Source organism: Dermacentor variabilis, chromosome 10, assembly GCF_050947875.1.
Source record: "Dermacentor variabilis isolate Ectoservices chromosome 10, ASM5094787v1, whole genome shotgun sequence".
Lineage (NCBI taxonomy): Eukaryota > Metazoa > Arthropoda > Arachnida > Ixodida > Ixodidae > Dermacentor > Dermacentor variabilis.
This window is the reverse complement of record NC_134577.1, coordinates 111,994,661-112,017,155: the sequence shown is the minus strand read 5'-3', so window position 1 is coordinate 112,017,155 and position 22,495 is coordinate 111,994,661. Positions and strand designations below refer to the sequence as shown.

The following is a 22,495-nucleotide window of genomic DNA, read 5'->3' as shown; positions in this document are numbered from 1 at the left end:
GAGGAGCAGTTAAATAGGGAACAAATAGCGGTGTATTCGGTTACAGGAACACACCTTAGAGACTCGGCAGAGCAGCTAGTGATTGAGAATTATGCTTTGGAAGGGTGCAACAGAACTAAGTCGGAGAGAAGGGGAGGGGGTGTCGGAATGCTCATTGATCAGGAAGCCGAATGGAAAAGGGTAAATTCAAAATGTCAAGAGCATCTTTGGTTATCAGCTACAGTGAGTGGAAAAAAAACTTGGCTGGGCGTTAAGTATTTGTGTACCGGAAACAATTGCACAAAGAAGAATGAAGAGTTAGTGGAACGTATAAGTGCCAATTTTAAGGGTGTCGGCAATGTTGCTGAAATTGTCCTATTATGTGACCTGAATGACAACATACATCATTTAGATGGCTATACTGACAACGACGGGTAGGCAATGCTAGACCTTTGTGAGCAATATAACCTCGTTATCGGAAGTACAGGGCCTAAGTGTGAAGGGCAGATCACCAGGGAAGTGGGAAACCGGCAATCAACCATTGATTACTGTCTGATGACAGAAGAAATTCATGATAACTAGAGAGAAATGGTCATCGATGAGCAAGGGTGTAGCAGCGTAGGGAGTGACCATAAACGCATCAAATTTAAAATGATGCGTTTATGGTTATCACTAAAAACTGGGCAACGCAGTAGCGAAATGTGCAACATGCTTAGAAGCCCCTTTATCAACGCATTCCAGGTTGGGGCTCTGCTGGCAAAGTGCGAGCTTTTGTTGGTCTGCCGCACCGCAACTGCCTCTTGGAATCACAATATAGGACGACTTGACATCCTGTTATCGGATCTGGGGACATGTGACACGCCGACAAGATATCGAGCCCAGGCATCACAGCTTACACACGGGATCCACCATGGATGACGTCGTCTCATGTGACCCTGCAGGAGGACCTAAATGTGAAGCCAGCACCGCGCTACTCCAGTGGACAACGCAGCAGCGAAATGGGCAACATGCTTTGGAGCCCCTTTTTCTACGTATTCCAGGTCAGTAAATATTTGCTGAGGGCCTGCTACCGTGGCGGTAATAGGTTTTTGCTGCTACTGCGTTGTCCACTGTGTCTTGAATGCCTTCTGGTTCGTCTTAAAAATATTGCTGTAAATATTTTGCTTTGTTGCGACGTTGAGGCCGAACCTGGCCCTACTGAGAAGGAAATATTGATGGAACTTCTTGCCGGTCAAAATTAATTGAATCTAGCTATACAAGATGTACAGGCGTCTCAGAAAAAGATTGGCAAGCGAGTCAGTTAAGTAACTGATCGTGTTGATGGTTTAGAGCGCCCACTGAGCAACCTAAGTGTAGTTACCAAGCGGGTTCAGGATATGGAGACTGCGATTTCTACGGTTAGAGCAGATATAGCCTCTATTGTTGAAAAACTAGATGATTTGGAATATTGTAGTGGAAGAAACAACTTGGTCATTTACGGTCTTGACTAGCCAAGCAATTGAATGTTCTCATGATCTCGAAGAAAAAGCAGAAGATTTGTTTCTCAGCAAACTGTGTATTTCTGTGGCTAATAAAAAAATTCCATAGAATTAGAAACAGAAATGTTAGTCATGCATGACCGGTCATGCTTGGGTTGCTCGATTATCGTGAAAAAAGTTAATTTTGAAGGCTGCATTCAAATTGAAGGGTGCAGCTATTTTAATATCGCAACACTTCTGACGTAAGGCTCGAGAAATTCAAACGAAACTATGGAAGAGTTCTACTCTAGAACTCTAGAAAGAAATTCTGGCTCGAAAGTCAAACTTATGCACAATAAACTGAGAATAGAAGGCGTAATCTTTGGCTCTGATGAAAGGAAAGGTGCACCTGTCCAACCAAAGAAAAATCAAAATTGACATTTTGTACAAAAGCCTCAGGAGCTTAATATACTTAACGCGAACTGCCGGAGTGTTGATAACAAACTCACAGAACTCGAGGGAATATTGGTAACCCATAGCCATGAAATAATGATTCTCATGGAAACATGGTTAAATGCTTTTAAACAGTTAACGAATTTGTTCCTCGTGGGTACAATATGCACAGGTAAGATCGAGGGAGGAAAGCTGCGGTTGTTGCTTTGCTCTTCAAGGAGCGTTTTAATATGTTGAGAATGCCAGATATACAAAACATTGAGGGCCTATTCTGTAAAGCTTATCATGGCGCAATTAGATATGTATTGGGAGCACTATACCGACCACCTAATTTCTCTCCTGATTTGTTTGCTCGTTTTCAATGTTTCCTGATTGCTCATGTGAAGCTTGTAGATCGAATAATTCTGGGCGGCGACTTCAATATGACAAACGTGGATTGGTTAAACTTCACACTAAACGTTTCTACTGACAAGCTACAAGAAGGGTTGTTTGATATGATTTCTTCTTTTTATCTACGGCAAGTAGTTGACAGTTTAGCTAGAATATAAGGTAACTGGTGCTCCATCCTTGATCTGTTTTTCGTAAGTGGATCTATTACGGGGCAATCAAAGTGTGCAGTGCTGCCTCGAATTTCCGATAACTTTGCTACGTTGTTGACCCTTTCGGGCACCTCTGTGAACAAGTCCGCTGATGTCACTTCCGTGCTCAACTTCTCGCGCGCAGATGATGAGGGCATATTGCACACGCTTTCGTGCAGTTTTGACCCGTTGCAGGGCAGCAGCGCAGACATTCATACACTGTGAAATCAATTTAAAGATCTTGTAAATGATTGCATAAAGCGCTTTGTTCCATGCATGTGAAAGAAAAGGAAGGCTAATCTCCTTGGATTTCTCGGTACATATAGCAATTAAGTAGACGATTAAAACACCAGAAGACTAAAAGAGGTACCGCAAGAGACTTGGACGCTTTGCTTGCTGAAATTTCCGAGCTCTCTTCCGAGCTACGAATGAAACTTTCTTTAGACAAGCAACGCTACTTTGGGTAGAAACTTCCCAAATTTATTTCGACATCTCCTGAAAAGTTTTGGAGGGTAATTTCTCCGAGTAAGCAAATAATGGTACTTTGGTCGTAAACGGTGTTTTGAGTGATGATAGTATAGTAATAGCAGATGCACTTAACATTCACTTTAGATCTATGTTTACACATGACAATGGTTCACTGCCATACTTTCATGCTTTATACCCCCTATGTGTGACGAGACGTTACCATTAATCAGAATGGAACACTTAGCATGCTCCTTAACCTTGATATTAAGAAAACACCCATTCCTGATGGTTTGCCAAATGAATTCCTAAAGCGTTATGTGCAACGGGTCTAAATATCTGAGTGTACTATTTTCTAAATCACGAAATGAAAGTGAGATTCCAATCGACTGGAGAACAGCAGCAGTGAAACCTATCTTCAAAAATGGTAATAAGCAGCACGTCTTGATCTATCGTCCTATTTCTTTGATTTCGACATCATGAAAACTTCTGCAGCATATAGTAGATAACCATATTACTGATTTGCTTTCAAAGAATAAAATATTATGATGCCATCAGCATGGCTTCAGATATGGTTTTTTCTACAGGCACACAATTAAGAACTAGTGCACATGATTTCGCTGAGGCAATAAATTCAGGTAAACAGGTTGATGCAATCTTCAAGGACTTTGCGAAAGCCTTTGACAAGCTTTCCCACAAATGGCTACTCCACAAATTTCACGTTTGTTACATAACAAGAGTCTCGAATTCGGCAATGTTGATGCCTTCAGGTAGCATGTGTGGGTTTTGTGACCGGTTGCCTTCCCCCAGAAAAAGATCACGTTCTCTTGATGTATGCGGTGAAAGGATGTTCTACATCCGCCGCCAAGGTCTGTGGGTGGTGGCGCTGGCTAACACTCCCAAGTTTCTACTAGGCAACATGATTACCCAAGAAAGTGGATGGGGAAACGGCGCCGCGGTAGCTCAATTGACACAGCATCGCACGCGAAATGCGAAGATTGTGGGATCGTTGCCCACCTGCGCAAGTTGTTTTTTTCATCCACTTTCATTTCCGTAATTTATTATTTCTTTATTTCATTTATTAAGCACAAGTACTTTCCCCTATGATGCCCTTGGTGTCAGTGTTTGTTTGCTGCTTGTGATAAGACTAATCAAAATCGGACCCTCGGTTAACCCGCTTTCTTCCCATTTGCCACAAACCTGATGTTACTCTGGGCAATGCCAAAATTATTACTTGGCTTTCTACACATCTTTCAAACCGATATGAGTATGTTTCATTTAAAAAAACCATGCCTCTCGGAGGCTCTTCCCGTTGACTCTGGTGTTTCACAGGGTTCGGTGCTCAGACCAATTTTGTTTCTTGTTATTAATAGTAGTTTCGTTAATGACATTCCCGTGAAAATTAGACTGTATGCGGATTATTCTGCAATGTATTCAGAAATAGATAGCGTCAGTGACCAACTACGACTAATCGAAGCCTTTCAAACAGTTGTGAAGTCGTGTAGTGATTGGCAAATGTCTAACAATTTTGAAGAAACTGTATTTATGAAAATTTCGCGCAAGCGTAGCCATCTGCACTTCCATTGCTCGGCGTGTAATGTCTTGCTATCTGAGGTTGGGCACATAAAACATCTTGGTATTTGGATTTCTAAAGATCTTAGATGGAACAAACACATCAACACTGTGTGCAATTCTGCCAATCAAAAGCTTTTCTTTCTCAGACGAGCTTTGAGACTGACAACACCTGAGGCTCACCTTCTTGCATTTAACGCAAATGTGCTGCCCCTTTTAGATTACGCATCTATAGTTTGGTATCTTCTCACTAAAAAAAGACATGGATAAAGTAGAAGCTATGCAAAAGTGGGCGGTTCGTTATATAATAACAGCTTTGGAGCCACGTCGATGGTAGGATTGCTAAACAGAGTCAATCTGTCAACTCCGACCCTAAGGAATCGTTTTCTCAGATTAAAATGTTTGTTTCAGCTCATCAAGGAACACTACAGCGTAGATATTTCCGAGCTTATTTCCTTTTCAACAGGTCGTGCTACAGGACAAAGGCATGAACTGGCAATTATCCCCTTCACTAGCCGCAAAAGTTGCTTTAAATACTCATTTCTTCCGAGGGTCGTAAATGAATGGAATCAGCTGTCCAACAATGTGGTGTTGCCGCCATCCCTGAATTTGTTTATGTCCCATATTGTGTAATTTCATTATTCTTCTTTCTCGCTCTCTTACAATTGCCCCTGCAGCAGATGCATTGATTCAGTTGTACTCGAAGCGTATCGTTTATTTCATGATATCTGTATTGCTTTTTTTACAAGCACGTGTAGACATAATTTTTCTATTGTTTGCCCTGATAAACATGTCATAACGATATATCCTCATCCTGCAAAAATCCCGTCACGGGATTGCAGTATTTGTAAATAAATAGGTAAATAAATGGGATATGTTGTTGGGAAGGACTGCAAATAGTGCAAAATGGCTAGTACAAATTTGAACGCCGAGCAAATAACAAATATTGTTAGTTGTTACCTCCACACCGCACCTCCACCACCATGTTACGCGAAGGACGAGTAAGTAAGACGAGCAACTATTTACAGGTTATATTTACAACAGCGGTTGCAGCGCTGACCGGTTGGATTCACACCGCGAGCCCAGTTTGTTGCTCCTCTTTTCTCGAGTAATTGAGCCCACGCGCCTCGATCAAACAAGCAAATATCACACAAATGTAGCGATATAGTCATTAGAGTCGAGGAGGAACTTGGCAAATGGCGAAGTTAAGCTTGGGAATGTAGTGAGTATTTAAGTGTAATAACGACCGAAATACGGAAAGGGAAACAACATGTTCGTTGGAATGGAAAAAGAGAAACGAAAAGTTGGTGGAACAGGGAGATACGAGAAGGGGATCGCCGAACGACAGAAAGCATCGAGAGAGCACATGCAGGCAAAGAAGGCGCAGTTGCCGCAGGGTGAAATAACCACTAAATCGGAAATATACGGGGAGAAAAAGTGTATGGCTCAAATACTGGTGCGAGCAAAGGTAAAAGGTGAAAGTGAGCGTGGGTTGCCAGAAATGCGTGAGAAAAAGTAGGCCGCACGTGGAATATTTTGGAACCACATAAAACTATTACGCAGGAACTCACCAAGAACATAACAACGTATCCTAGACGAAGATGGAAACAAACTGGGAGGGGAAGCGGTAATAAATGACATCCGAAAAATAACAGCCGAATCTTGCCAAAGCAATGACGAGGTTGTATTTGAAGGAAAAAAGAGCATGAAAGTGAACCAGGTGGAAAATGAGCTGGTGCAGACAAATTTCGAGTGGAAGAAAGACGAAGAGAAAATTCTCAAGCGCACAGTCACAGGGGTAGGTGACCTTCCCGTTAGGCTGCTTATTGAACTTGGACCAAAAAGTAAGGAAGCTCTGGTTAAAACAATGGACATAATCCTAAAGGATAGACGAATACCAGAGAGTTGGCGACAAAGTAGAGATAACTTAATTTATAAAGGTGAGGGAAAGAACGATAGAATTAACTCGTATAGACCGTTGGCCTTTAAATCGGTAATATTCAGGCTGGAAATGCAGCCAATCAAATTAAAGCTGCAAGCATGGGCAGAGAATATTGTTGTTTTGGGACAACATCAGAACGGCTTCAGAATAGGTAGGCGTTTGGATGATAACTTATTTGTTCTTACACAGTGTATTCAAATATCAAGAATAGGAAGCAGACCTATATGTGGCCTTTTTAGACATTACAGTAGCCGATGACAATGTATACCGCAACATTTTGTGGGATATTCTAGAAGAGCAAGGCTTAGGTGACGATTGTCTACAGCTTTTGAGAGAGATTTACCTAGAAAATGCTGTTTGCGTTGAAAGAGAAGGGATGAGGAACGAGAAGAAGGTTGCTATCAAAAACGGACTGAGGCAGGGCTGCCCCTTATCCCCACTGCTATTTATGATGTACATGGTGAGGATGTAGAGGGCGCTAGAAGGAAGTGATATCGGCTTTAAGCTCTCATACAAACAGGTTGGTACAGTAGTAGAGCAGCAGCTTCCATGTTTATTTTATGCGGACGGCATTGTGTTGCTAGCTAACAATTAAGCAAAGTGACTTGAAACGTCTGTGTAATATCTGTGGACAGGAAGGCAAGATTTTAGGTTTGAAATTTTGTGTGAGAACATCACTAGTTATGGTATTCAATGAAAACAGCGAACTGAAGGTCGCAATGCAGGGCCAGGAAATACCTCGGCTAAGAGAATATGAATACTTGGGTATATGGATAAACAAAGGCAATAGATATATAGAAACACGAGAAAAAAAATTTAACAGCGAAGTGGAATAGAAACGCAGCCATAATGAAGCACAGAGCGATATGGGGAAACAGTAGGTATGAGGTGCTCCGGCGTATGTGGAAAGGTGTAATGGTTCCAGTATTTACTTTTGCAAATGCGGTAGTTTGCTTGAAATCAGGGTTGCAATCAGGACTCGATGGGAACCAAAGGTCGTTCACGGTAAGACTACAAATGAAGCTGTGCAGGGTGATACGGACTGGACTAGTTTTTAAGTGAGAGAAGCTCACAGTAAATTTGATTATGAAGAACGACTGAGGAATATAGAAGAAAGTAAATGGGCTGGGAGAGTGTTTCGGTATCTCTAAAGGAAAAACACTGATTCAGAGTGGAGGAAAAGAACTAGGAATCTTAACAGCAAATTAGCGGCGTGTAGAGTGGGCAACACAGCAACGAAGAACGTCAAGCGGAAAGTCAGAAAGGATTAAATAATCTCATGGGCGGCGGCAATAGAAAAGAAACCGGCCATGAGTAGCTACTTAAGAGGAAAAACCGAAATCAAGAAAGAAACAATTTGTGATATCTCAAAGGGAAGCTCATTACTTTTTGATGCAAGTTCGGAATGCTTTAGAACACATACCTATAAAGCGAGATGTAAAAAGGAAAAAAAAGCATGTGCTTGCTGCAGTAAAACTAGGGAAACGATGGCGCATGTTTTATTAGAATGTGAAGACGTCTGCACATTGGTCGATTTAGGCACCACTGGCCTCCTTCAAGCCCTTCGGCTCAGCGAGAGCACTGGAAAAGTAAACATGTTCGCAGTAGAGATTAGTGAGATGCGATAGGAAGATTGGTGGAAGAAATGTGGGGAAACGAGAGAAAACGGAGACGTTTTCTCTCGTTTGTGCGAAAATTTGGTTGTGGGAGTTCATAGTGCCTTAGTGCCTTTGTTTCCTTTCTTGCCTTTTTTAAGCTAGGTAGGACATCAGGCGCTATAATAGCAAGAGCTTGGCGGCGCAACCCACCGCCCCGTTCCACAGGGGACGCCCATAACATCCATCCATCCTGATCTAAAGAGCGTCAGACAAAGCTGCACTTCTGCAGTGAACCGGCTTTTATCATTTGATGTTGTAAAAATTGTTAGTTTACCGTAAATATGTCTTGATTTGTTCTGAAGAGAGGAGCAAGGCTCCAGGGAAGAGAGATTGGTGCATCGGGAGCGAAGAACAGAAGCGATGGACGCTTACGCTGCTTGGGTCTCGGCATGTTCGAATTCGCAAAGTTCCGAATTCGTCGCTGTATGGTGTACGCTTGTGTGCTCGTCATGTGCCATCATAGCGCGGGGATATTCGCGCTGACTGTGTTTCACTTCGTCTACGAAACTCTGCATGCTGGAGCACCGAAGAAGTTCTGCGTTGGGGTGCACGTATCCGCTTGGCCACGCGATAACTTCCTGCTCTCCACGGATGTTCGTCTACGTGCGCTCCTAACTTGCTCATGATCTAAGCCCATTTTAATTTTATTTGGTTTGCATAAGGTAGGCGTTAAAATGATGTGTGGTAAGCCGGCGTCGCGAACATCAATATTGTTTCAATAGGACGCTAAGCAGCGTATTGGGGTAAAAATGACGCAGGAACGGGGAAAAGGACCAGCTATCTTTTCTGATGGATTTCAATGGTAGCGCGATCGGCTCGATCACGATCGCAATTTTCCGTGTGACACGGCTAACCTATTGCTCACTTGTGTTAAAAGCGTAGAATAAAACTGCATTGAGTTGCGCACGTGTATTGACGCTTGTACCAGCTTGAGAGCATACTGTATTCGATACGGCAAGAACTTCTGTTAGAATATGGAACTAAACGTTCGAGATAACAGCAGTGGCTCCCTACGTGTGATCGTTACTTTTTTGCTATCATGAACGTTCTTATTGTAGTGACCAAAAAAGTTATTCGCTCTGGCTGCTTTGTTTTCTTGGGGCAGCTGCTTGCGGGGCAGCAAGACGTGTTGCTTCGTATGATGCCTGGGCAGTCAAGGAATTCGCGGCAGTAAGCAAGCTGTAAATATTGTATCTGTTGAAAAAAAAAATGGACGTACAAGTGAAGCGAATGCAATCATCATAGACTGTATTTTACGAATAATTCATTAGTATTACTAAAGCGGGGAGTAGATATGCATGGAAATCAGATTCTATTCATACTTAGCAGGAAAAACGGAACTTACGATTACTGATCGATGATCTTACTTTACTGAAAGACTAGTTGCTGTTGCCCTGCTGGAGCTCAGAAGAGGTCTGCTACCTGATTTGGGTCCATCTATTTCAAGTTATCGTAGTATTGCTGCACTCAAAGGGAGGGAATTTATTTCTCAGCTTTTTGCTACCTGAATCATGACCATCTACATAGCTGTGTAGGTTATCACTGTTAGCGACGTTGGAGTACTGGTGGACAAGCACCCCTTCATTATTGCAACACACACGACAGAGCGCATCTGTGGCAGTATGCGACGATTGTAATCTATAAGCCAAATTAGGTTTTCTGAGTTAGTATGTTAATGTATTTATGTCATTCGATAGTGGTCTAGCAGGCAAAAATGCTAAATAAGGAGAAGTAATTTTAATTTGCTCTTCGTAATTTCTGCGAGCAAATCAATTAAGCTGTTACACCTGAATTAGGATATTTGTAGATGTGTTCTACAATGCTGCAGACCCGAATAGCTTTAGAGTGAGATGATATACCACTACAATTTCTTTGTAAAGCATGCAGCAAGGTTCAGCGTTGTGGGAAGCTGGCATAAACAGAGGTATATTTCCTGTCAACTTCGAATGAGGTGTTCCTATATGGGTGACTATGGAAAAGCTATGCTTTTGTTCTAATCTTGTATGAGGCAGACTTACATGTGAAAATTTATTTCTTTTTAGACAATGGCAAAACTGCATAGGTAATACTTGCATGCATAGACATTACAGCGCTATTATTTAACCAAGTGGTGCTCCTGCATGCTAATATTTACAAGGCTGTGATTGAATAATGTCATCTTTTGTTGTAACATTAAGGCAACGCCTTTTATATTATGAGAAGTCACTTTATTGCGTACCATCACGGTGTGATATTTGCATTAAATGTATTTGACTTTGCGTATGAAACCCTGCACACTGGTGCAATTTGAAAATTTATGGCGTGAAAGATGTCACGCAGCTTACAAATTTGCATGAATGTAACGCAAGATGCTTTTTTCAATAGTTTGTGGCCTCAGAATGCACTTCACGTTATATTTTTGTTCGCGACAAGACTATAATGCAGTTTTCTGTCTTTAATTTTTCTGGCACATTAAACTGCGCGTGACTAAACAACTGGGCAGCAATACTCGAATCGCTACCGCGTGTGAATACGTGTTCAAACACACACAATGTAACACGGCGTTTCCTTGTTTGACTGTGTAGCGGGCATTTCTGAAGTACTGCCTGTTCAATAATCTTGGTGGTATGAAAGCGCCTTTCACTTCTATGTGTTGCGTACTGTTTAACTGTGGCATCACATCACATTATAATCATAATATATAAGCTCTTTTCTAAGTATTACATAGCCCTCTTCTTGTGTTATATTTGCGGTCTCATTATTTATGTGCAGATGACGAGTGCTCCAAGTTCCATTTTGTCGCAAAGTAAGCTACCAGTACCATAACAATTCTGTATAGCAGAAAACCAAAGCCGAACTGCCGAACAATACCAAGCAGCCGCCTCACTGCAGTCTCAAGTAGACATTGCATTGGTCATGCAGACGTGCACAGCATACTTCTTTCTTACTTGCTGAGCAATTAAGGTGTGGGAAAACTGTATATTTATTTAGCTTCAACCACGTGTTATTAGCCATTGCTCCTGCCCTTAGCAAATGCTGGAGATTATCACGGCATTTCTTTTTGATATTTTTTTAGTACAGTGGGATTATGGCATGTGTAAGTAGGAAACGAATCACATACGCAAATAAAAGCCAATAATGTGTAAACTTGTAACATTGATTGTACACTTTTATGACTCAGAGTAAGTAGAAACACGCCATAAACACTTCACAATTAACTTTCACTTGACACAGAGCTAGACCACACAGTAACCATACTGTGTAATCATACAGTGTTCCAGATTTAATTTGTAGTGCAGCTTTTCAGTGTATGCTTATATTGCTGCATTCTGTCAGATGGCTGGTAACTTGTTTCACACGTCTAGTAACTAGCCTGTCTAGCCACAGTAGTAAAAATGTGCCAACTGATTTTTTCAATAATTTGATAGAATCTGTCAGCCATTCGCTCAGAAAAATAGACCCATAGAGTCAATGCACAGTGATGTGGCTCTCTCTGCACGTGTTGCAGGTTCAGAAAAGTAAGGTGTGGGCTGTTGCCCCAGTTCCGACCAGAAAGGAAAAACCAGTAAAAAAGGGTCCCCACTACTGATCTCCACTACAAAGGGTGAATACCACATCAAGCTCCCTTTGCAGCAGCACTTCCTTTGCACTGGTGTGTGACATTTTCCCCCTAAAGTTCCCACCTGTTGTGCCGTGAACTACCAAAGCAGGCCAGAGCAATGTTTCGAGAAGATGTCCAGAATTTTTCTATTGCAGCGTCCACAGCGTCGCTAACATAAGGGGTGGCACTAGAAACACTTATAAATGAGAAAGCACTTTAGGTGAGGAAACACTTTCGTATATGGGTTTAGATTATCGTAAATGTGCTTACCATACATCTAGAGACAACATCTCCTAAAGTGTGGAAAACAACAAAGAATTTTTTTATAGCAGCAATATTTTCTGTTCACAAGCAATAGTTAGTGCTCTATACGCCCTGCTTCCAGGACAAGCTGCTGCGTGACACATCTTCAATTGGTTAACTTGCATCCAGCGCGGCTAGCGGCGCCCAGCGAAACATATATTAGAGACCAGTGGTGTAAAGTCTTCTGCGTCCCCTTTCTTAACACCAACGAACGCGTGATAACATGCTTCCAAAGCAGAAAAACCGAGGGCAAGGGTTCTGAACACATTGCATTTTAATGTGGTTGGTACTGGGAAAGCAAGTACTGTGGAATAGTAGATTTGCACGAGGCAAGCTAGGATCAAGAAAGTCTGCTGGTTGCTTGCAAATGGCTAACGTATTGTTAGCATGTTGAAGTTCTTTGTTATTCCCATCGCTTATTTGTGTAGTGGAGACAGCTTTCACAACTGGAGAAAAAGCCTTGGAACATGAAACACTTCACGAAACCTGCTTAAATATATCATGTGTCTGCATCACATAATTTCATGGCTTCATCAGTAAGGTTGACATGGTTAACATGCAAGAGTGTTCATGATGTTTGTCATGCATTGTCTACTTTATTTGGAGACCAACCTTATGTTGAGGCTCAAGCTGATGTCGCCTTTAGAGAAGTTGTGGCTGCGAGCTTGCTTTCTTAGAGGAGGCTTTTGAGAATACCGAATGAGCTCAACACATTCAACGCCAGAACAAGTTGTTCACGATTTCAAATGAAGCATCTTGAAAGCCCAATTCATTTAGGGGTGTTAATATAGTGCTGAAAGTTCTTGATTATTACGTTCATATGGTGCCCAAACATTCCTGTAACAACTTCTTCACTTGGTTCTGATAGAAAGGGCGTACTCTGCATAAGCTGGCAGCTTTTTGCTGCATTTTCAAAGGGTGGTTTCTTGTTCAGTTACGATTTTCAACATTTGCAATCTTTATTAGGTGTTTTGAGCTATTTTATTTTTCTACAGCTTCTTAGTTACACATCTGAATAGTGAACACAGTTTAACCGTTTCGCTTGATTTTCTAAATTGCACGCCCTTGCTGCAAACAATCTAACTTTAAAACTGATTCCACCTTATTGATAGAATTACTTGAAGCAGCCATAGCCACCAATACCACGCATGACATGATCATGAAAATTATAATATTTGTTTCATCTACTCGGGGTGTCCCAACTATCATGCACCAAGATTTAGAAATATGTAAATGCTATGTAGCTACTCAAAACCAAAGTAATGTTTTCATTGCTCGGAGATACTCAGATTATTTTGTTGCATTCTGCCTAATTACATAATTACTCTTAATCAATAAATTTCTCAAATAATTGGTGAAAAGTGCCAATGAGAAAATTGTAGGACAACATGAAAGCCTCCTGATACAGCTTTCTGTTGCTCATTGTGTCCTACGTAAATGTGTCTTTCCAAGAAATAAGCTCGCGAATACACGTAAAGTTCCTTGAGTGGCCAGTCACACGGCAATTTTATGTCGCTAGGCTATGAATACAAGTTAAACGGGTTCTTTTAAGAGAAAGACTTAGCTAAGAAAATTATCCTTTTTTATGCAGCCTGTGCAAACAAGGTTTCTTGGACATGGCCACGACCCTCAAGAAAGATGCCGAGGCCACAGTAGTTGACAGCTTAAGTCAAGATGACAAGCAGTTCCTCCAGCAACCGTGAAAAAGTCCCCTGGGACACAAGTCTAATTTTGCGCCACCGCCTCTCTCCTGCAGCTTTTCTAGCTACTTAGCTAACTACTTAGCCTGGGCTCATCTTCCTTTCTGTTGTGCCATCCCGTTGCGCTATATTTCAGGATGGTTCTCATGTCAAAATACCGGCTAGGCCAGCATTAGACTCCTTTAACATGTTTCATATTATGAGTGAATTCCTGGTCTGTCTCTACTTCTGTTGCTTTAGCCTATGGGCTGTTAAGCACAATAAGCCTAGCATCTCTTTGTTGCGACGGCAATTCTAGAGACGCTCGAGGCACATTTAGTGGCGTCACCATTGGCGTCGGCGTTGTCGTGCTGTCCCGCTAGCGACGACGTATGAGTAGAAGACCTCCAGGGAAGGGAAGCGCATTCTGCTTCAGGAGCGACCAGTGGACGCAACGTCACACTCCGCTCAAGTCGCGTTGTGGCTTCCGCTGTATGAATGTGGCCGCTGTGCGCGCACTCAGTAGCGTCCATGATGAAGTAGCTGTTTGCACTTGCCGCCGTGGTGAACGTGAGGGCAAATTTGCATAAATTCTTATGTAGGACATCAACCGACACCGACGATCTTCCGTCGGTTGTATTACACAACGCTTGCAGCGCCATTGGGACGCTCCTCTGCGCGCCAATGTTCTGAGCCGCCTCTTGTGGAAAGCTAAGCCTTGCTATCGCTTTCAGTGCTTCGCCTTCTGGCTAAACGGACAATTTATGGTTTTTCTTTTTCTTCTTCGAATTAGAATGTCACACTTCCTAATTTGGGCTAATACCCAGGGAACCCGCGTACTGCCAGAAAGAGGGGTGGGGGGCAAAGGTGATTAATATGAAGCTATAGGCCATGTCATTTATTTATTTATTCATGATACGCTCAGGGCCAAAGGCATTACAGAGAGGTGTGGTGTTAATATACAAGCAAAGCGTAAAAGAAAAATACAATATTCGCTCATAATACATCGTTAGCTATATCATTAGAAAAAAATACATAAAATATTAGCACGATAACATGAAAAACGAACATTACAAGGACCCTGTTTATACACTGTTAGCTAGAAAAACTCGGAAGTGTTGGTTATCACTGACAGATACAGAATTACAAGGAAGGTGATTCCAATCGCGAAAGTCCTGGGCCAAAAAGAGCGAAAGAAATGCTTAGTGTTGCAAATCTCAATTCCAACTTTGTTGCTGTGGTCGATGCGATGGGATCGGTAATGCGGCCTATAGATAGATTGGTCGCGCAGGACAGCACGATAATACTACTTATGAAAAAGAGTTAGTCGGGGAATTTGGCGGCGCGCAGACAGGGATGGGAGGGCAAGATTAGACTTGGATTAGATGGCAATTACTCTAGCGGTTCGATTGTAGTTACACAGAATAAACCTAACGGACTTATCTTGAACCAGTTCTCGTGCCGTTACAAGTTTATCCTGACTTGGATCCCATATCGTGCATGCGTATTCTAGCTTGCAACATATTAGTATTTTGTACAGCGATAGTTTAGGTGACGATGGCGCTCTAAGGAAGTTACGACGGAAGTAACCTAACATGCGGCTTGCGTTGCTAATTATATGTTCCGTGTGAAGTTTCCAGGTTAAGTTAGTGTTAATGTGAACGCCAACGTATTTGTACGGGGTGACTGATTCGAATTGAACATTGTTAAGATAAAAAGGAGATGTGGAGGCCTTTGTGCAAGAAATATGCATTGTTTTACGTTTGCTACTGCTAAGTCCATTAACGATGCTTTGGACCAGGTAGCAACAGCATCAAGATCGGACTGTGAGGGTAGTGTCATTAACAGTTCATATTTCGCAAAAAATAACACAGTCGTCAGCAAATAAACGAACCTTAGATTTAAACTGAGAATCGAAGTCACTGATATAGATAAGAAAAAAGTTGTCCAAGAACGTTTCCCAGCGGAACGCCTGAAAACACGTGGCTAAAAGCAGAGCAGCACTGATTCGCGACAACAAACTGGGAACGATATGTAAGAAAAAATTCAATACATCTTAACAAAGTAGCGTCTAAATTTAGTTGATTTAGTTTATGAAGCAGTAATCTATGTGAGACCCTTTCAAACACTCTTGAAAAGTCTAACAATATGCGATGGGCATGAGATGATCGATCTAAGATTTGGTGCAATGTGTGAGTGAAACATATAAGTTGCGTTTCACGTGAATATGTTTTGCGAAAGCCGTGTTGAGCCGCGCCAAATAATGAGTTTGATTCCAGAAGTTAACCAAGTTACTGCACATTACGTGTTCTAATATTTTGCATCAGTTGTTGGTGAGAGAAATAAATAGGATAATAATTACAAAGGAAGTTTTTATTGCCTGATTTAAAGGTTGGAATTACCTTCCCTATTCTTCATTTTTGAGGGAGCGCACCCGTGTCCAAAGATTGTTGGAATATTTTTGTTAATGTAGTGTACGAGTACGCACTAGTGTTTTTCAAGAATTTGGTGGTGGTACCGTCGAAGTCTGGAGATGACGAGTTATTTAACCCTCCGATAAGCTTAGCGACACCAGATACATTGATTCGTATTGAAGGCATACCTGTATGATTGAACGCTTGTGTCGAGGATAATTCATTTGAAGAAGCAGAGGAAAAACTGTGTACAAATGTTTGATTAAGAAGAGTCGCACAAAGATTGTTGGGTACGAGTTCGTCAGAAGAATCATGTACGGTTACGGTGGCGCGAGGCGGAGAGTTAATGGTGTGCCAAAATTTCTTTACGTTAGAGGCAAGCATCGACGAAAGCACAGTAGATAAAAAGTTTTCTCTGGCATTTCTGATAGCTGCAAGATAAGAGTCAGATGCAGTCTTGTACGCATCCCAACGTAAATTAGAAGGTGAGAGCCTGGCTGCGTGATAAAGACGTTATTGCTTATCGGATAGCCATTTTAAATGGAGGTTATACCACGGTGCCTGCAAATCAGTGGTGATGACTCGCTTTGGAATGTATTTTTTGATTAGTTCGTGTGCTTTAGTTTCGAATGTGTCCCAATTAGGTTGTACTGAGGTATTGTCGAAGCTATGCAAGAAGACATCTATGAATGCATGAAGTTCAGTATTTATTCCGTCAAAATTTGCTCTGTTGTAGACAAGAATGGTTTTGCGTTGTTTCGAGCGTTTTGCCGCGGCTGTTTCAATGTGAAAGTAAGCAGTAAGTGGTCACTAATTCCAGGATAGCAAGTAACGTCAGAGAGAAGATCAGGGGTAGTTATAAGAATTAAGTGAAACGTGTGTGGTGCAGTAGAGGACAGTCTGGTTGGCTCGGAAACAATTTGGGTTAACGAAAAGGCAGAACACATATCGAAAAATTCTTGTGATTCGGTTCAGTACGGAGTTAAAGTTGGAGGGTTCGTATTCCATATTATATTAGGGAAGTTTAAATCCCCTAAAAGTATGACGGGTCATGTACGAAACTGCGGTAACCCACGAACATGATGAGCAAGCTATTTCCTTCAGTGCGCATGTGTGCACTCTGTCACACCTTCCCTCTCCCCTTACCTTTTCTTTATATTTCCGAGCGTGAATAAACCCGGCGTTCTTCGGCTGGAACAACTGTCTCGTTCACTACGGGAGGGGCGTTGCCTCCACCCGTCAACCGTCGTAACAGAAACAGAGTGCAAATCGTATTAAGGACGGCATGCAGTTCATTTAAAAACAGGAAAAGGAAGAAAAGGTCTATAGCACACTCCTAAAATGAGTTTGCGATGGTCAATTTTTACTGATGCCCAGATGATTTCGGCGTAAGTGCTAACTGATATGCTCGATTAAGGAATATCATTTGAAACCGCAAGTAGTACGCCCGGACCTCGAGACGCAGTGCAAACGCATCGGTGTATGTTAACATGTGAACCTTCATGAAAGATTTCGCGATCTTGTATGTTAAGAAAGAGCGAAGTTTCCGTAAGAGCAACACTGTTTCAGCGTTTCAACAGTAGCGTTTCAAAATATCATTCAAAAGAAAAAAAATGCTTTGATAGATTGTATTTCCGTGCATTCTGTTTAATTTAATACATCCACTTCAGAAAGTGTACAAAATTCTGCAGCGTCTGCGATGGTTTGAAGTATTTATCTAAGAACACTAAAGTCAGAATTTAATTATGTCTGATTAAATATGCGACAATATGCCGCCCTTTATTCATCTCGCTTGAAGAAAGGATGAAGAAGTAAATGGAACCCAACATCGAGTTGCACAATGCCTTTGCACGCAACATAATATGTGGAGGTACATGCGAGAATTTATTTGCTGCTGTCAAAATAATTATTTTATTGCTCTAGGAAAGTATTAAAAATTTAGTTTATTTATATTCTTGCAATTTAACGATAACAGGCAAGGTAACGCGAGGTGAGACAGAATTAACTGCTGCCAGAAGTCTAAACCTATTCGCGCTGAAACAAATGACTGCACAACCACTCTGCTATAAGCATGCCTTCTGCTCTCAAAAACTGAAATCAGATTCACTGCAATTTCTTTCACTGCTTGCAGTCGTGGCTTCTATACAACGAGTACATCTGGCACTTTTTTTCTACGAGCCTTGTATTATGCAGGCACGTGTCCAATATCTTCAACGCCATCGCAATGCGAACTCGCCGTCGCTTTATTCCGACTTTGTGACGCCTCGCCCCACTTGAAGTTACACCCTGGTTCACTGCCTGGCTAATGTGCTTCCCCATGTTGTCCAACAGAGTCGCTGTCACTCATGTCATCACCTTCACTGGAACGTCTCGTCGTCTGTCTTTCGACTGAGCGCGATGCTCGCCTCAGATAATTTGAGGCTTTAATAACGCAAGAAATACGCCCACCAGAGTTTACGTGTCACGAAGATTAATAAAAAAATGTTTGGAAGAACCCGTTTCACGATGACGGTCGACGATAGTGCATTTCGCATGGAACCATTATAGCCAGGCAACGTATTCCCACCGTCGAAAGGAGTTGTGTGTGAGTCGTGTATCCAAGCGCACGCCAATGTGCGATTTCTAACTATGTTTCCTCAGGATAGCAGCCAGGGGCGCTACCCATTTGACCACGGACTATCCAGTGACGCAAGTAGACCTGAAATAAGTTAGGTACAAATGTACATAGATGCAAACGTACATAAATAGTTGGCCCCAGAAAGTGCCTGAAATACCCTACAAATACTAACTCATCAAACTTGGGGCGTAGGCGAGCGTGAGTGGCTAGTGGTACCAATTCCCCAGAAACTGAGGGAAGGGCTAAAGGTATTTGGTGGACTGTACACCGTTGCCTTTACGGGACCTGCCTGCGCTGGTTTTCTTCGGCGAATAGGCCGTCACTGAACCGAGATTCTTTAAGGGTTGCAACTTTTAGAGCCAGCTGTTTTACAGACATTTAAGTTCTGTTACGGGACCGACTCAAGCGCGCGCCCGAACCACTCCCGGAGCTTCTAGGGCCGAGCCTGACCTGGACTTGTGTCATAACTTGCTTACCTTTTACGTAATCCTTACGCCCCATGGTTGGTAAATGTCGGTGAATACAAGTCATTGTATACATGACAAAATTGCATGGCGTATCTTTTAATTCTCCATTGACAACTGAACTGACAGCATTCAAAGATGGTTCTGAAATATGGAGCAGCTTCGACGAATGCTGCCGCAGCTGCGACAGCAGCAGCAACATCCATCGCAGCAGCTGTTGCGGCAGTGTCGCCGCTGTAAAGCTGTAACGTCGGGCGCGTGCTCATTGTTCTTGAATTTCGCATGAATGAAAAGTAGTCACGATTGTACTCACCCACGATGCCAGAAGTTGGTCAACATCTTTCACCCTGCCGCGTGAGCAGCGGCTGCAGGCACAACAGCACACGTAAAGGGTCGTCGTCGTTTCCTTGTATATCGCGGAAACAGCTACGCGTGCCCCCTGTCCGCACAGCGGCCCCTGCAGCCTGTCGAAGGCCTCTACCTTCTGTGTGCCTTTACACACACGCGCCTTGAGGCTAACACGGACGTCCTTGGTGATGGCGCGCGGGGCTCAGCGATTCGGTGGCCTCCGTTCGTGGCGGCGTCGGCGCGGCCTGCGTGCCGCACAGCGTATCGGCGTGCCTTCGAGCCTGGCCTTACACCGCGACGGGGTTGCCTTGAAGAAGTGCTGTTTAGAAAAAGAAGTGGTACGCGTAGCCACCTAAAATCACAAATTAAAAAGAAAGGTAATAGACGTTAATTCGTTAAATCCGCGCATATTATGGCGCAAATTAAATTCTATGCAGTGGCTACCATTCTGGACACTATAATATCATCACTCAGTTCGTATTGCTGAAAATGTAAAGGTTTTACGGAGCTGTGGAAAAAGCATTCGTTATCTCACCTAGCCCCTTCAGAGCAGGTTTGCCATTATTTCTGTGGCGCGGCGACCTTGATTGGAGTAAGAAGCATAATCGAGCAAACAGTTCCTTCACAAAAACTAAAATTTTCCGCTATCCATGAATACCCCACTTCCTCTTCAAAAGAAATAGAAAACTGCGAGCCTTCCATTTCTAGTTAGCCAATAAATTATGTGATATTTGGAAGCATATCAATAGGTACTCAATATGTAAGCTAATGAAATTATTTGACTTTTATATCAAGATATTAGAGCATTGGTCTTCTTCATATAGGGACAGCTCCACAATGAGCTGTGGTCGAATTTTGCCTTTCTGGAGAAGCGCCTGAAGGAATTAACCTATTCGCAACATTTACTCAGTTCATCCGCAGAAAATAAAATATGTGTACGTAGGTTGAGGAATCCTACTGAAATCGGCTGACCTACTGGAAACCGCTAAACGCGGAAAATAATTCGCAGCAATGAATACGGTAGCAACAGGAGAACCTAGTGGGTAGAATACTATGAAAGTCGTACGTGCAGAATAGATGGCCAACGAACTCGGCCGCTAATTTTTTAGATAACGTCCTCAGATGTGATGCTGTCAGGCATTGCAAGGATGCAGAGAAACCAGACGTAATGAACTGATTTAATCTGATCTGTGTGGTTTAATAAATCGAGGATCTAGGCCTCCCTTTAAAAGTTTCGGATACACGTGTAGCCTTTACTTACTCCGAGATTCAATATGTAATGAATACCGCCGGCTTCAATTTATTTATTTAGTTATTTTATTTATTTATTTATTTATTTATTTTTTACAATACCCTCAGGGCCAACAGGGGCGTTACAGAGGGGGTGGGTGGATAAACAAAACAAACAAATAAAGTACAAGCAGAAAGCAAAAATCATAAGCTTGTGGATGGCTGTGTTGAACGATGGTGTGTCTTCAATGCAGGCAATAAGAGGAGGAAGGTGGTTCCACTCTGCGCTAGTCTTAGGTAAGAAAGACTTAAAAAGCACATTTGTTTTGCAGCTAGGAATGGCAACATTATATACGGATGATCAACAAGTTATTATATATATGATGGGATTGAAGAAAAAAATTCCTGTTTTAGTGTTTGGTTATGAAAAAATGATGTGGAAAAGACTAATGTATGCAGTTTTTCTACGAACTGCAACATCAGACCAAGTTTTCAGTTCATTAAACAAACGCTAGCTGTGCGAGAATAATTCGAAAGGATGAAGCGAGCTAAGCGAATCTGAACAGATTCTATAGTCTCGATTGAAGTTAGTTGTACGGGGTCCCATATGGATGATGCATATTCTAGCTTAGGCCGTATTAGTGTTTGACACAAAATTAACTTCAAATGGGATGGTGCCTGAGAGAAGTTTCTGCGCACGTAGCCAAGAGCGCGGTTGACATTGTTAGTCACATATTGGATATGCATACGTCAGGATAGGTTGTTAGCAATGTGAACACCAAGATATTTATAAGATAGTACACTCTCTAGTGAAATTCCATTAATCTTGTAATCGAACGTTTTGAACGGATTAGACTGGCGTGAGATGGACATAACTTTACATTTAGACGGATTAAAAATCATACACCATCACTGACACCGACAAATACGTTGTTAAGATTACACTGAAGGGCGCAACTATCGTCAGGATCATGTATTGCACGAAAAAGAACACAGTCACCAGAAAAAAGCTTAAGGGAAGAGTTATTTCCAATCGGAAGGTCATTAACATAAATAAAGGGCGTAAAGAAACCAAAATGGAACCTTCGGGAACACCAGATGTTGCGGCACATGGTGATGATGAGTCGTTAGCTGTTACAATCTAAGAGCGGTTAGTCAAGAAACGTTCAATCCATTTGAAAAAATTTGGGTCAATATTCAGGGAACTAGTTTTACGAACGAGTATTTGATGTGACACCTTATCGAAAGCCTTAGTAAAGTCTAGAAAGATACAGTCGGTTAGCAAACCACTATCTAAAGATGATGCTAAGATATTAGTGGTAGGCAAGAGTTGAGTCGCGCAAGCAAAATTCTTCCGGAAACAGTGCTGAGAAGAACTGGAAAATGATTAGCTTTCAAGGAAAGAAACGAGATTAGAATTTATTTATTTATTTATTTATTTACAGTACTACTATCTCATTTGAGAGAGTTGCAGTTGGGCGATAGAGTATACATGTATATCAGTACGCATCTAGGCAGAATAGTTAATTGAAAAAAAGGAAAACCAAAGAAAACAATTGCCCAACGATGGCAATATACGAAGGATGTTGAGCTTAGGAACAAAAATGCTTATTTTCACATGACAGTTAATTGACATAATACTAGCAGTGAAGAAGATGTAAGTTACCAGTTATACATAAAGTAGGAGCGAACTGAAAGATAACACTTAACGCGTCAAGAAATTTTAAAGTTGTGTGAAGAGATGCGCCTAAAACAT

At 42.0% G+C, this 22,495-nt stretch overlaps 1 protein-coding gene across 1 annotated transcript in view; it reads right to left on the bottom strand.

Moving 5' to 3' along the window:
- LOC142560879 (cytochrome P450 3A4-like) overlaps positions 1 to 19,633 on the bottom strand; it is a 95,372-nt gene extending 75,739 nt beyond the window's left edge. The window contains exon 1 of the mRNA XM_075673290.1: positions 19,475 to 19,633. The gene's annotated coding sequence lies outside the window, so the exon portion shown is untranslated. The remainder of the gene's footprint in view (positions 1 to 19,474) is intronic.
- Positions 19,634 to 22,495: the final 2,862 nt, after the last annotated feature.